Here is a 15,000-nt window from a genome sequence, read left to right as displayed (position 1 = left end):
GTCCTACCTTCAATTCAGAGGGACAATAACTCTATTCACCATAAAGAGCATTTATGTGATGATCAGGTCATCCATACCTGAAGCATAAAATTTCAGTGCTCCAAAGGAAGAAAAAGAGACAAACCACATACAGTTATATGCAGTCAGAAGCCCCACACCCTACACTATTCTATTCCTTCCTCCCCAAAGCAGTTAACTATTCCCTGCTTTGTCTGCCTGTTTTATTTTAGTATAAAAATTACCAAAAGAATGTATCTGATAAATCTTAAAATCCATTTTGATTTTTGAGGAATCTGCTTTTTTTCTTTTTCTGGTTTTGATTATTTCTGATAGCTTTTTTTTCCCTAATAGGTTTTTTTTTTCCCCTTTGCATTATCAAGCATGCAGCCTTTGAATTTCATGTTTAAGTTTTATTTCCAATAGTACAGTAGCAATTTTGCATCTCTTCTTCATCAGCCTTTGTGTTTGATTTGCGTTAGAAGTTAGCATACTGCTACGGGTAACCCCCAGGCAGTGCTATCAGTCTGTTCTTGAAGTAGAAAAAAAAAAAGAGTATGCCTTTTTGGATCACTAAAAAATAAAATAAAATGAAACTAACTCAGAAGAAAAACCCCATTGGTTGAAAAGCTTTTTAATGTCAATACAAAATATAAACAAAACGTGGTTTCTGAATGAAGTATCAAGACAAATAATCCTCTTGCCCATCTGTTATACTAAAATGGCCGCTATGGTATTATGTTGTGAGGATACATGTGCCAGTAATGGCTGAGATAAAAGCAGACATATGCTAGCAAGAAAGAATAAAAAATGTTCATAATAAGTTATGAGCTGAACCAGTATGGAGAAATATATTCAGACATGAGAGTACAATATCTGCCAATCTATGTGTAAAGCAGATATTTCCATACTGCATATAATTGTTCCAGTTGCTTAGTGCCTTCATCCCAAAGGACCTCAAGAATGCAACATATCATCAGCATCAGCCTGGGTAAGGTTAATCTTAAATAAAGATTTCCTCACGTGCCTTAGAAACTGCTCATGAATCTATCAAATGACCTTTGTGATTACTTGGCATTCTTGGAACAATTTCAACTTACCTATGAATATGTTTTAGGGTTTGACCACACTGAAAAACAACTACTCTGCTTTTAAGGAATAAAGAAAACCAGAAAATATAGCCTTTTCTGGCTTATCTCTGTAAATTTTGTGGAGCTGTATATGAGATCGATTGAAGTATACTAGAGATTGCCTCTTGCCTTTGCAAATCAAAAGATTGGTAATGACTGAAAGCCACAACACCTGGAAGTTCGTGGTTTGTATGAAATAAATGGGTCTTCTTACTTACAGTCCTGGCAAACTTCAATTTGTCTGAAGAATAACTAAAACAAAGATGGTGACACAGAGGCTCCTTCATGCTCTGCTGCCAATGAGCCTTGTCTTACCCTCTGGAGTAGAGTTGGTTGAAAAATGGTATTTCCTACAGGAAATTCCAACAACTTAACATATGGATTCACTCCAAATTGAAACTAGTCCAATTCTCAGAATTTTTCACAAAATGAAGCTTTCCAAAGTATTTCATTTTGATTGCACTGAAATAATGCAAGATTCACATTAAAATCTCCAGAGTCGCCAGCACTGGGAACCGTAGGGGACTAGACAGAGCTGCAATAGCATATTTCCTGGGCACCTTTACAAACGATGCTCCATTTGATCCCTGGCCTGATTTTAAAGTAGACCTATCCTCCGCAGTTAAGCTGACACTGCAGAGAAGGTGTTGAGAGGACTGATGTCTACAAACACACACAACATCCGCAGCAGTCAGTTTGCCTTCTTCATGCCATTAAGCTGGGGAATCAGTTTTGCAGCCCGTAGACTGGTTCTTCCACAGAGACCAAGCTCTTGAGCAGTGGACAGCCTCACCAAATTTGTAATACAACAGCTTTGGTAATCTCAGCAGGCCTTCACTACCTGCCAGGTGCACTTTTCTGTCAGCCCCCTGTGCTTTCCTCTGCATCATGCCCAACTGCATGTCATGTCTTCACTTCAATTCCCATTCTGCTGTGGAGCATGCAGCAGTGGCCAGAAAACCAGTGTGCTGAGGATGGTGCTTTCTCTCCCAGCTCCTACTGTGTCACCATTTCCTCGTCATGTGCCATTCAGATTTTTTCCCCTTTGCAATATATTAAGATTGCAGGTTCTATGGGGGAAATACTGTTTTTTAATACTTGATAACATTGTGACTCAGCACTGCGCAGTAGGCACTCACGTTCATAACAAGGCAGAAGTGCAGGGATTGCTGCTGACCTGAGATTATGATGAAGATGGTGAGTTAAACTGTGTTCAAATTTGGCAGGAAATGGTTAAGTATATTTTATTTTTCAGGAATGTAGTGGTTTATAACACTAAGTGTATAAGACAAATGTGAAGTAATTGATCTAATTCAATTTTTCTTTTCATCTATAATGTCCATTATGTTATGGATTAGTATTCAAATACTGATGGAGGGGATGAAGGAAAGAAGGAATCTAGCTAGGTGTTCATCTGCTTCAGGGGTATGTTGAGAATGAGAGATACGACACCGTAACCCGTCAGTGCCAAGGATCCTCTGGGGAAAACCAGACTCTACGGATGGTATTTGAATTCCAGCAGGAGAGAAAACTGACTCTGGTAACCCAAAAAACATAACTGGTGATTAAGTGGTGCCACAGCCTTCTTCCTGAGGAATCCATGAATGTAAGCTCAGACAATTCCTCCTCTGTGGTTTTGCCAAATAATCCATACCAAGGATTTACTATTGTTCTCAAATGCCTTTGAAAATTTTGGGCAAATCTTTGGCAGAATGAGCTGCTACACTCATCTTAATGAGATGAGTTCTCAGAACTGGCACTGAACCTGAACGAAAACCACAGAGCAGATCAACACAGATTGCTTTTGATTATTTAGATCCAGGTCTGCTGTTGAACTCTGGATTGTGTCTGTTATTTTAAATAAAAGATCAGATCCAATGTAAACACCATAATTTTTTTTTTTTTTTGAAGTAAGAACTCAAGATTTTTTACTAGTATTTTTCCCCAACATATTTTTGGAATTCCCCTCTAGACTTCTCTTGTCTTGTCCTTTCTCCATCTACCATGACAGAGATATTGAGATAGACAAGGTTCACTGATGTTCAGATTTGCTATAGCAATGGAATTATGATAAATTCACATCCAAAATCAAGCAATTAGTTTAGGAAGAATGAAAGATTAATCATGGGAGGGCAGATGAGATGGAGATGAGTCTACTGAGATAAATTACTCCAGATTTTTGGCAGTGACTATTCATGAATGATAGAAAATACCAGATTCTTGGTTCTCCTGTGAAAGAACTATGTAGCACCCGCAATGCATGTGTTGCAGAAATAGCCAGATTGTTTACTAATTCCTGTATTCCTTCAGCATAAAGCAGGGTAGCATCTCAAGGGCATGGCTGGATTTCACTGTGCTAAGAAACTCTATAATAAATGTTTACAAATTGTTGTCAGAAGATGTAATTTCAAAAAAGCCTTCAGTCATTTTAACCTGGTTTAGCATGGAAAAAGACAGGGGACTTTGAAGTCCTAACTACTTCTCTGATTAGCCAACATCCTCTGCTTGGACTAATACATGCATTTGCAGTTGAGAATCTGCTTCATTGTATTGCGTATCTTTCAGTGCTGCATAAATAAGCAGCTTGATGACTGCAAAGGGCTGTTGAGCCATCTACAAATGCTTCCTCTTGTTGCATGGAGGAAAAAGAATCCAGTTGTGAGGATGTTAATTAATTACTGCGTCCTATCTCATACTCCAACAAGGTCTTCCTGTGATACGTTGTTCAAGTCATTTAGATCCTTGTTCATGGAAGGTTTTTGCTAATTACAGTGGTGCATTTAGGTGGAATTTAGGTTCCTGTGTCAAAACATATTTTGAAGTTTGTGAACGCCAACATTTTCACTTGTGAAATTCGCCTGATGTCCAGAATTCTGCTTCCATGCGTAAAGAGAAGTACCATCATTTTAGCAGAAGTAGGAATTAAGTTTGGTGTTTCTTTGATATCTGAGTCTAGCTGGGATCCACATACTATGCTGAAATCTCCAATGGATCTGGTATAGTAGATTTATTTTGAGCTTGTCTTGGCATCCATCTAGCTGAGCTCAATAAAAAATACAGCATTACTGAAAGATCCTACATGCTCCCCATTCCTGCAATGTAATTGTAATTAGGGCACTCACTGCAGATGTAGGAGACCTACTTTCAATTCCTTCCTCAGCTTCAGGGAGTATTTACCCATGTTCTTCACCTTTTAGCAGTCTGTACTCTGTTGTGAGTCATCATCTTTCCTCCTGAAACTCTGCCACTAGGCAGAATGACACGCAAGAGTAGTTTTCACAGAAAGAAAAGTCAAGCAAAACTGCAATACCAGGCTTTTATGGATTAGATATAGAAGGTATAGACTGTAATTACTGGGTAAAGCTTTACTCTAGACTGGACTCAGGGTTGGATGTACTTACAGCTGAAGGAAGACTATTCCTCTTCTCTGTCTGTCATGTATTGTCATGATTGCCAGGACACATGGGAAGTGAGTCAATGGCACAGTACTGAGGCTCCATATCCTCACCTTCTACCCTCAGACAGGGTCACTATTTCATGTAGTTAATTTCATTTTAGATAATTATAGGTCCATTTCAGGTATCTTTTTCATATTTTTTGCAAGTTAATTTTCATAATCTGGTTTTATTTTCTCAGCAAAGACTGTTTATTCTAAATAATTGTGCTCATAGTAGATGTACTGGTCTCCATGGTGTAGACAAGTCACCAGAACAGGTTCTCCAACAGCGTCCCATAAATGAGGCCACAGAAGTGGGTCTTGTGGGCAGTATTCATTTCTAGGCTTAAAGGCCAAATACTCTCAGCTGAGCTGACTGAGAGCATCTTTGGGTACAAAATCAGAGTATGGCTTGGACTCATGCCTCAGCAGCTGCAATGAGGTATCTTTACTGCTCAAGCACTGCATTTTGGCAGAGTGTGTATGTACTGCAGATAACAAAGATTCCCGGATTCTCACATCGAATCTAGAATTATTTCTTGTTTCAATCACATCTTTCTTTTCTTGATGGCATCTATTCTGAATCATGGTTTCAAAGCTTTTCATCCAAGTTATTTAGGGACAAGCTGGCTTTTAAGTGCTTAGACAAGCTTGCTGCTGTGTTTAAGATGACTAAGGGTTGGGAATTCCCAGAATGGGTATGTGATGGAGGGAAGGAAAATGGGTCATGACTATGAGAAAGTAACCTATCTGTATAGAGAGAAAAGCCTTAGTTCCATGTATACATCGACTTCTGGGAGAAACCAAATCTAATATGACATTAAGGTAGGTGATTTAGAAAAAAATTGTAGACGATCATAGAGCAGAAAGACCCCGAGGAAAGTCTGAAAAGCTGTAATCAGAGAGAGCAGACGACCAAAGATAAATTTGAAGGTATCCTGTCACTAAGAGTCTTCCTTCATTGGCCTGCAGGAGGAGTTTCCTTATAGGTCGTAAGGCGAGACTTTGGCTTTCTCCAACAGACAGAAAAGTAGGACTAAGCCTGGAAGAAAAACCCTGCTGAGTCTTGGACTTAAACTGTTGGCTGCTCCTGAGGGAGGAGTGTTGTTTGTTTTTTTGGATAGTGCCATTGCCTCAAATCACAGCTATTTGAATACCAACAAACTCAGGTTTTCAGTCTGGTAAAGCAGTTTGGGCAGACCCAAGTTATCAACATATCTTTTAAAAAATGAAATCCAAAGGGAAAATTAGTTATTACCTTATCATGAACAAAATTTAAACCAGAAACTTGAATAGATATGCTGTAAATTTTAGAGGATTTTTATACACTCTTAGCTACCCAGTAAAAAAAAAAAAAAAAAAAAAAAAAAAAGCCTTGGAAAAACTAAAAAAGAAAAAAAGCCAACAGCCTTGCAGATAGCTTCTGAACTCTGTATAAAGTGCTAGATTCATTTAATTTTGAAAAATTTGGGGTTTGAGCTGTAGATGATAGAATTTTTTTCTGAACACTTGTGAAATCTCTTGGATTTAAAAATCTTTTCTCCTTATTTTCTATGCTTTGCTGGAATATTCTGCTACAGGCTAATTCTTCACTGATTATGTATTTTTATATTCTTTTCAAGTTGCATTTTTATTTTGTGGAGCAATTTTTTTTCCACATGTTTTTAAAGAGAAAACTAATTCTGTAATTTCTCCTTAGAAAGAGAAAAGATATCTTCCTCCAGATTTTCCTGAATTCTAATGAAAACTTGGAACAGTAAAGAAAGAGGAGTAAACTGAATCTTAAAAAAATTCAGAAGTATGGCATTGTGGGAACAGAAGACTTTCTGTTTCCCTCTCTAGAAGCAATATCGTATCTTCATCCTAATATACTTAAATACCAATATGTAATTTGATTGGCCACCACTACAACAACTACTCACCATTGTGGTAAGAATTTTATAGAAAGTATATAGTCAGGTCTTTCCCCCAAATAACTTTAAGACAAACATATATTAAAGCGCTTTACTGGGTCAGGGCCAAAACAAAACAATTGAACAGGCAATTGAAAATACATATCAAAATGGAGAGTGAGGCAGATTTAGGATGCATCAATAAATGAGTGACTCTTTCAGTCTCTTTCACATCTGGATAGTTCTGTTGTTGCAGGTCTATTTTTCAGTAATAGCTACTTCTAAAAGATAATGTTGCTACAGATAGGAATTTTGAAGAAAGACATATTTTTGCAGAGTATAATTTACAAGAACATTCCAAATGGTGTAGAATTTAGGAATATCTTACATCCCTGGAGAAGCAAAGTTGCTGAGATGGAAGTAATTTACTAAAGCAAATGTTGAAATGCCATGAAAAGCAGTAGAAGTAGAAATTGTGGGCTGTCATTTCACTTTGGTTGGTTCATTTGACAAACCATACCAGTTTAGCTAAATCCAAGGGAGAAGATCAGAAAGGCGAAGGCGCAGCTGGAACTTAAACTGGCCACTGCCGTTAAAGACAACAAAAAAAGATTTTATAAATACGTCAATAACAAAAGGAGGGCCAGGGAGAATCTCCCTCCCTTGTTGGATACAGAAGGTAACCTTGCCACGGAGGATGAGGAGAAGGCAGAGGTACTTAATGCCTTCTTTGCCTCAGTCTTTAATAGTCAAGCTAGTCATCCTCGGGTTTTTCAGGCCCCTGAACTGGGAGACGGAGATAGGATGCAGAGTGAAGTCCCAGTTGTTGAAGAGGTGGCAGTCACTGACCTGCTCCTCCACCTGGATGCGCACAAGTCCATGGGCCCAGATGGGATCCACCCAAGGATACTGAGGGAGCTGGCAGAGGAGCTGGCCAAGCCACTCTCCATTATTTATCAGCAGTCCTGGTCAACCAGGGAGGTCCCAGATGACTGGAAGCTAGCAAACGTGATGCCCCTCTACAAGAAGGGTCGGAAGGAGGATCTGGGGAACTACAGGCCTGTCAGCCTGACCTCGGTGCCGGGGAAGGTCATGGAGGAGGTCATCTTGAGTGCCATTATGCAGCAAGTGCGGGACAACTGAGGGATCAGGCCCAGCCAGCATGGGTTTATGAAAGGGAGGTCCTGTTTCACTAACCTGGTCTCCTTCTATGACAAGGTGACCCGCTTAGTGGATGAGGGGAAGGCTGTGGATGTTGTCTACTTGGACTTCAGTAAGGCCTTTGACACAGTCTCCCACAGCATTCTCCTGGAGAAGCTGGCTGCACATGGCTTGAATGGGTGCACTCTACGCTGGGTTAAAAACTGGCTGGACAGCCGAGCCCAGAGAGTGGTGGTTAACGGAGTCCAATCCAGTTGGCGGCCAGTCACGAGTGGTGTTCCCCAGGGCTCAGTACTGGGGCCAGTCCGGTTCAATATCTTCACTGATGATCTGGATGAGGGGATCGAGTGCACCCTCAGTAAGTTTGCAGATGACACCAAGTTGGGTGGAAGTGTCGATCTGCTGGAGGGTAGGAAGGCCCTGCAGAGGGACCTGGACAGGCTGGATCGTTGGGCCGGGGCCAACTGCATGATGTTCAACAAGGCTAAGTGCCCGGTCCTGCACTTGGGTCACAACAACCCCATGCAACACTACAGGCTGGGGGAGGAGTGGCTGGAGAGCTGCCTGGCAGAAAAGGACCTGGGGGTATTGGTTGACAGCCGCCTGAACATGAGCCAGCAGTGTGCTCAGGTGGCCAAGAGGGCCAATGGCATCCTGGCTTGTATCAAGAATAGTGTGGCCAGCAGGACCAGGAAGGTGATAGTGCCCCTGTACTCGGCACTGGTGAGGCCGCACCTTGAATACTGTGTTCAGTTTTGGGCCCCTCACTACAAGAAGGACATGGAGGTGCTGGAGCGTGTCCAAAGAAGGGCAACGAAGTTGGTGAAAGGTCTAGAGCACATGTCTTATGAGGAGAAGCTGAGGGAACTGGGGTTGTTTAGTCTGGAGAAGAGGAGGCTGAAGGGTGACCTTAATGCTCTCTACAACTACCTGAAAGGAGGTTGTAGCAAGGTGGGGGTCGGTCTCTTCTCCCTAGTAACAAGCAACAGGACAAGAGGAAACGGCGTCAAGCTGCGCCAGGGGAGGTTTAGGTTAGATATTAGGAAAAACTTCTTCACCGAAAGGATAGTCAGGCATTGGAACAGGTTGAGTCTCCATCCCTGGAGTTATTTAAAGAACGGATAGATACGGTGCTTGAAGACATGGTATAGATGGACTTGGCAGTGCTAGGTTAACGGTTGGACTCGATGATCTTAAGGGTCTTTTCCAACCTTGACGATTCTGTGAGTCTATGATTCTATGATTCTATGAATCAGAGTTTTCAGACTTTAAGTGGAAACATTTAGTTTGGTTTAGTCCTCAGTTTAGACCTCTGTTTCATTTGATCTGATAATTTATTAATGCAGGAATTAAACCCTCTAAAGTAATCGATTGATTTTTTTTAAATAGAATTTAAATCGAAAGAGTTAAAATTGTGAAAATGCTCTAATATAAACTTTCCTGACAGAAAAGAAATGTAATCTTCCCAAGGTCTGAACTGCTGAATTTCTAAAGTTTATTTCATATGAAGCAGCTGCCTTATTACCCATCCTTAGTTTTAATACTCAGATCTGACATACTGGCTCATGCTTCTGCATACTTGCAAAACTGTTCAGCTTGACTGTCTAGATTCACAGTTTGGACCTTCCTGTCCCCTCCCTGCCCCAACCATTACCCGTAGCAGTAGGTTTGTATCTTCTACATATCTTTCTGTCTGCACCGGTATTTAATGAGGAGATTGTTTTACTGAGCCATGTAGATGCACAAGTTTTTCCTCTACCTTACTTTACTAGTCCTGCAGAGCAATTGCCAATATGGTCAAGACAATATTAGAAAAAATTATCTGTCCTTTTGCTTTTATTTCTTTACAGTAGAGAAGATGCCAACATTTTAGCAAGTTCTTTTTCTGCACACTATTCCAAGAGCTCTGTGGACCACTGTTCAAGAAATTCTGATACTTGAGATTTCAGGAGAAACCATTTCCAGGATTTTAATATTACAAACCCTGTTCTTTCCCCTCATTTTTCTGTCTGACCATTTTTATCACTTTAATCAGATTTTATTCAGGTTGTCTCCTCTTGAGTCTTTAAACCGGGAGCACTGACGATCATCTGAATGCAAAGTTTACTGTGTGACCATTACTGCTCTCATACTGCAGCTGTAATTTTTTAAATTACAGAAAATATCTGTGAAATATAAATACAGAAGTTAAATTGCAGTGACAGTGGAAATGAGGTCAATATAATAAACCAGCAACTCTAGATAGAATGTGAAGAATATGCTAGTGGATAATAACTGATGAAATCAGGTAATTTTGTTCTCAAAGCCATAAATATAAAGATTCTCTAAGTGGCAAAAGTTAAATTTCTCTGTATAATGACTAATAACATTTAGCTACATTTAAGAGGTTAGCTCAGCTGTTAGTAATGTAAATGGGAAGATCCTATTTAGTATGACAGAAGATGGCTAAGACTTCAAGTGCTTTAGGTTTTCTATGCACCAAACAAATATTGTCCAAATACACAGGGCTCCCAAGAACCCTATAGAGAACAAAGTTCAACATGAGTGAGAGTGCCTTGAGGTTCATGAATGTGGATCATATTGCTCAACACCTTCTGGGGACCAGACTGTGTTGCCCTTTGTTATTGTATGCAGCATGGGTGGGAGGGTAGCATCCCCTTTCCCTACATAATTTATAGCAATTATATTCAGAAGAGAGAGCAAGGCTGGGACCTCTGGGCACCTGATGTCTGCAGAACAAAAAGGATGTTCCCAAGGGACTGTGGACAGTGACATGTTGAAGGGTCCTGCTTCCTAATTGTCCTTGCTGGACAAATGGTCTGGGCTGTCTTGGTTTTTTTCTCTCCTGTGGTTTTTGGGTTTCCCTCTTGCTAGGGAAGAGAAGTGGTGTGTATATGTGGTGGGGAAGGAGGGTAGGGAGAAAGAGGGGGGGACACTGGCAACCCCCTGCTCCGACTCCCACATGGGATCAGAACATGTAAACTTTTGGATCTGGAAATGATAGAACTCTCCAGGATCTGTCAGTTTAGATGAAGGGCAGCGTCCAAGATATATGAAGCCTTTTCTCTTTACAGGGTTTTCAGCTGTTTTAATCCATACAGGATCTAGAAATGAAATGCTTAAATATTGCTACACTAAAGTAAATGATTGAAGGAGCAAATAAAACTAAAAAGCCAATATTACAAACTTTGATTCATGTAAATTGACTCTACCCATACAAAAAGTCTCGCTGGCTTCAATAGCTAAAGACTAATTGGGTGACTGAAGATTTGTAGTATCTAGGCTTTAACAAGAAATATGAATAACTAGAAATCTAACACCACAAATCAAATGTGCTAAGATATACTTTAATTCCTGTGTTGCTGTGATGCATAGAGCCTCCAAACGGTTTTGAAACATTTTGCTTCATACAAACGTAAGAGTTTCTGTCCACAAACTATGCAGAAAAGGTACTGCAGGAGGAAGGAAGCATTGTTTTACTGATGAAGAAAAGAAGCCTAGGGAGTAGGTTTTGATGCTACAGTATACACCACTACACTGTCAAAATCAGCTTTGGAAATTGGTTTAAACTATACAGGAATAAGTATAAGCACATTGATGTAAGTTTGTCCATAACAGAATTGATTATAATTTACCAGCCTTGTTTAATATATTTGATTTTATCAAAGGTCAGATTTACTTTAGTGTCAAAACCATGGCAGAACCCCAAATTTGACCCCAGTATCGAAAGTGACCCCAATATTCTGAGTCAGTTCAGCTGTAAATCCCTCTGCCTTCCCCACCTTAGCTGTAGGAAAGGTAAGGATTTGTACGAAAGTAAGGATTACTAACACCTCTGTACAAGCAGAGTTGATGAAATACACAGATTGAGTTATTTGCCCAAGGACTTAAAAACAGAGCAAAGGCTTGGGTGGAATACAGACATAGCTGCTTTCCAGTCCAGTCTATTTGACAGCACTAGCTGAAATGTTGCGTAGTTAGGTGGTCACATATAATATTGCCCAGGGCCCAAAGCCTGCCATTCTTGCTAAGAACATTGTGTTCAGTTTGCATTATTAGAATATGTATGTTTTGAATTGTACGTGTGTAATGGCACACTTCTGTGTCCTTTGAGCATTTCTGATACTCTTCTTACAAGTTTGTGGAGTGAAAAAGGTCAAATACCAAAATAGTGTATTCTTCCTCTTCTAAACAATAATAAAGAAACCATCTATCAAATTGGCAGGCTCATATCTTTTGTAACCACGTACAAAACACTCCAACTGAATGAACAGCTGTCAGAGCAGTCTCTTGTCAGCATGTGGGTTAAAGTTTGCTAATGCATATGCACATGTGCAGGCATTCATATCCTTATTTCATGAAGATCAATAACAACATTTCCAAATGTGTTTGCAGTCATGATTTACTCTGGATGCATTAGCTGTCTTTTGTTCTTTGGCCCACGTGTCTCCTGTGATCTTTTTGCAATAGGTTTTTCCACCATGTGGAAAACTTTTCCACAGGTAAAATCTAGAGAGGTAAATAGTGTAAGTGGGTTTTGTTCTTCTGATTCCTTCCATAAATCTGAGGTAAACAGTTTGCCGCTAACCATTCTACTTACACATTTTTCAGGCCGTGGATATTAACTGGTTTCTGGTCTCTTTTAGCATCAGGTAGGAAAGTCATAATCCACACACTTGAAACTAATATTACAATCCTTGCTAGTCTAGAATAGAGTCCTACTCTTGGATCATTATTTTCTTTTGTAATTATTTTCAGTTCACAATGTGTATATGAAGACAATGAATAATCTAAAACTAGTCCAGATGATTCAGAAGCATCCATGAAGCAAAGGCCATACTGGAGGGAAGTGCATGCTTATGGACTAGGATGAACTTTCTTTGGGGCAGACCTGAAGAACTACTCCATAAACGTATTCACAAATCTAAGCCCAAGTGGTTACAGATCTTCTGTTGCAATGTCTCCGTCATCATGCTCTGAACTGCCCCCCAGGCTTACTTTCCAAAAGATTGACAGCTGGGTTTGTCCCATCTGCTCTCTGTAAAATATCAACGCATCAGTATCACTACAACTCAGACCATGCAATTCACAATCAATACAGGTAGTCTTACCTTCCTGAATATATGGGTATTTTTAGGATAGCCCTAGTCTTTAAGTTAGACACACTGACAAGCAAGCGCTGAAACATCTTCTCTCCACTGACTGGACAGACAACATGGTTTGGTAACCCCAAATGCTCAGCAATCTGAACTGCCCTCTTGGTAGAAGGATTCTGAGCAATGCCTGTGATTAAGTAAGGTGTCTATGGTAGTTGATCTGAATATGTCCTACAGTCATTACATGAAATGTCCGAAGAGTGTCACACAGTATAGATAACTTATCTGAGGCATACTTATTATCCACATATATTTCTCAGTGTCTGCAGGCATCACCTGCAGAATCCCAAACCTCTGTAGCAAGATACTGCCAGAATGCTAAGAATTGTGTCATTGAAAAATAAATTAAAAGCATAAACACATTCATTCCTACAGTTTGGCATAAATATTTTTTTTCAATTAGACAAGATGTTCTGAGTAGCATAAATCCCTTTTATAGTTCTGTTTGGTTTAGTACTTAATCAGTTACTTTCCTAAGCAGTGAATGCTCAACACTTAACTTTTTAACTTTCCTCTCAGATAAGTGCCATCAATTTGCAAGGTGATTTAGAATGCAAATCATGAATAGTGTTCAATACTGCTAGCGCCAGTCCTTTATGAATCAAGACCCTATAAAACTTCGTCAATATCTGTATTAAACACTTATTGACTGAATTTTTATAGAAGCCTTATTCACAAGGGACTAGTGTTCCCAATATGAACCTAGATCACTGGGAAAGGTGCAAGGATTGGTTTGTATTTTTCTAATGATTTTTCTTACATACATAGTACTTATAACTGGAATAAACAGATACATACACACACAGATGTGAACAATCTGGTTGTTAAATCATGTCAGAAGATGGCAAAAGATTGTATTTTCTGAATCATTATAATAAAACTGCATTAAAATTATAAGGAAAAGAAAAAAAAAAAATTTAGAATACATTTTTAAAGTTGGAATTGGAAGAGTAAGCAATAACACAAGAAACAATAGACTAGTTACCTGTCTGCAACAGTTGTTTTACCATTTTATCAGTGTTTAGTTTTTCTTGATTCAGAAGCTGGGATGTTAAAAATCCTAATCTGGTTGAAGATAGGGGAGCTTTGCCTTTGATTTCATTGATAGCAAAACTTCACCTTGTGTGAAACGAAAAGAGATTTGATTAAGATCTATCTGACCAACATGCTATGTTAAGTTTATTGTCCAAAGGCAGTAACATTGTCAGTAATGAAAAACATAGCATATCCAGATAACCTAGTAATCCCAACTGTAAACTGAGGATATCATTCAGGACTATTTCAATTTTAAACATAATGTTTTGGGATTTAGTTTTTAGCAAAAAAATAGATGCCTTCTTAACTTCCCTGTTGATGGGCAGGAGAGAAAGCTTTGTAAGTGGCTTTATGCCAATTTAGACAGCTCAGTGTTCAGAGAATCTTTGAGAAGCAGGTTAATCCAGTTTTTTAGTTGTTTTATTATGTAGTATCAACATAAAACAGCTGGATCAGGATTGAACAGCTATTTAAAAACTACAGAAAATTGTTTATTAAGGATTTTTCTTCATTACTCCAGCTTTATGGTTACTTAAAGTCCCCCTGAAAATAACAAGGCAATTCAGGTTTAAGGTGTTGCTTGATACAAATACAGTCAGCCAGCTTGAATCAAATCCAAACCTCTAATAACTACTTACTACAATGATGTCAAATTAAAAAAAAAAAAAGAACCCAAAACCTGCCATTAGCACTTTCATAAAAAGATTTTTTTAACTGCTAAATCCAGCTGTTTTATAGCTTCTCCAAATACAGGCTTATCCATGGGCTATTGTGATTCTTGCATAGAAAGACCATAAAAAATATTGCCCTTATAGAACAACTGTATTTTCTAAAATAATGCTACATGGAAGACATCTCAATAAAAATACACATTTTGATTTATGTATATATTGCAAATTCTAGCAATTTTATTAATTTATTCATTAAAGAATTATTGAAAACATTTTAGAAAGAAAAATGATAAGTTAGATGTTTGTGTTTTGATAAATGAACCATTTTTGTTTTAACAAAATTATTTTTCAGTAAAATTTTGTCTTCAATGTTATGTAAAATTTAAATTGTATTTTAAATACATTAAATGTTAACATCTTTTTTAAAAAATTAAAACATTGAAAACTTTTGATTTTGTAAAAGCAAATTGCTTTGTTCAAATTTTTTTTGACATTGTCAGTATACCAAAAATTTCTTTCCAA

This window comes from Nipponia nippon, unplaced genomic scaffold, assembly GCF_047370975.1.
Source record: "Nipponia nippon isolate SJK-2023a ecotype South Korea unplaced genomic scaffold, ASM4737097v1 scaffold_1, whole genome shotgun sequence".
NCBI lineage: Eukaryota > Metazoa > Chordata > Aves > Pelecaniformes > Threskiornithidae > Nipponia > Nipponia nippon.
The sequence above is the reverse complement of the archived record's forward strand: the minus strand, read 5'-3'. Positions refer to the sequence as shown.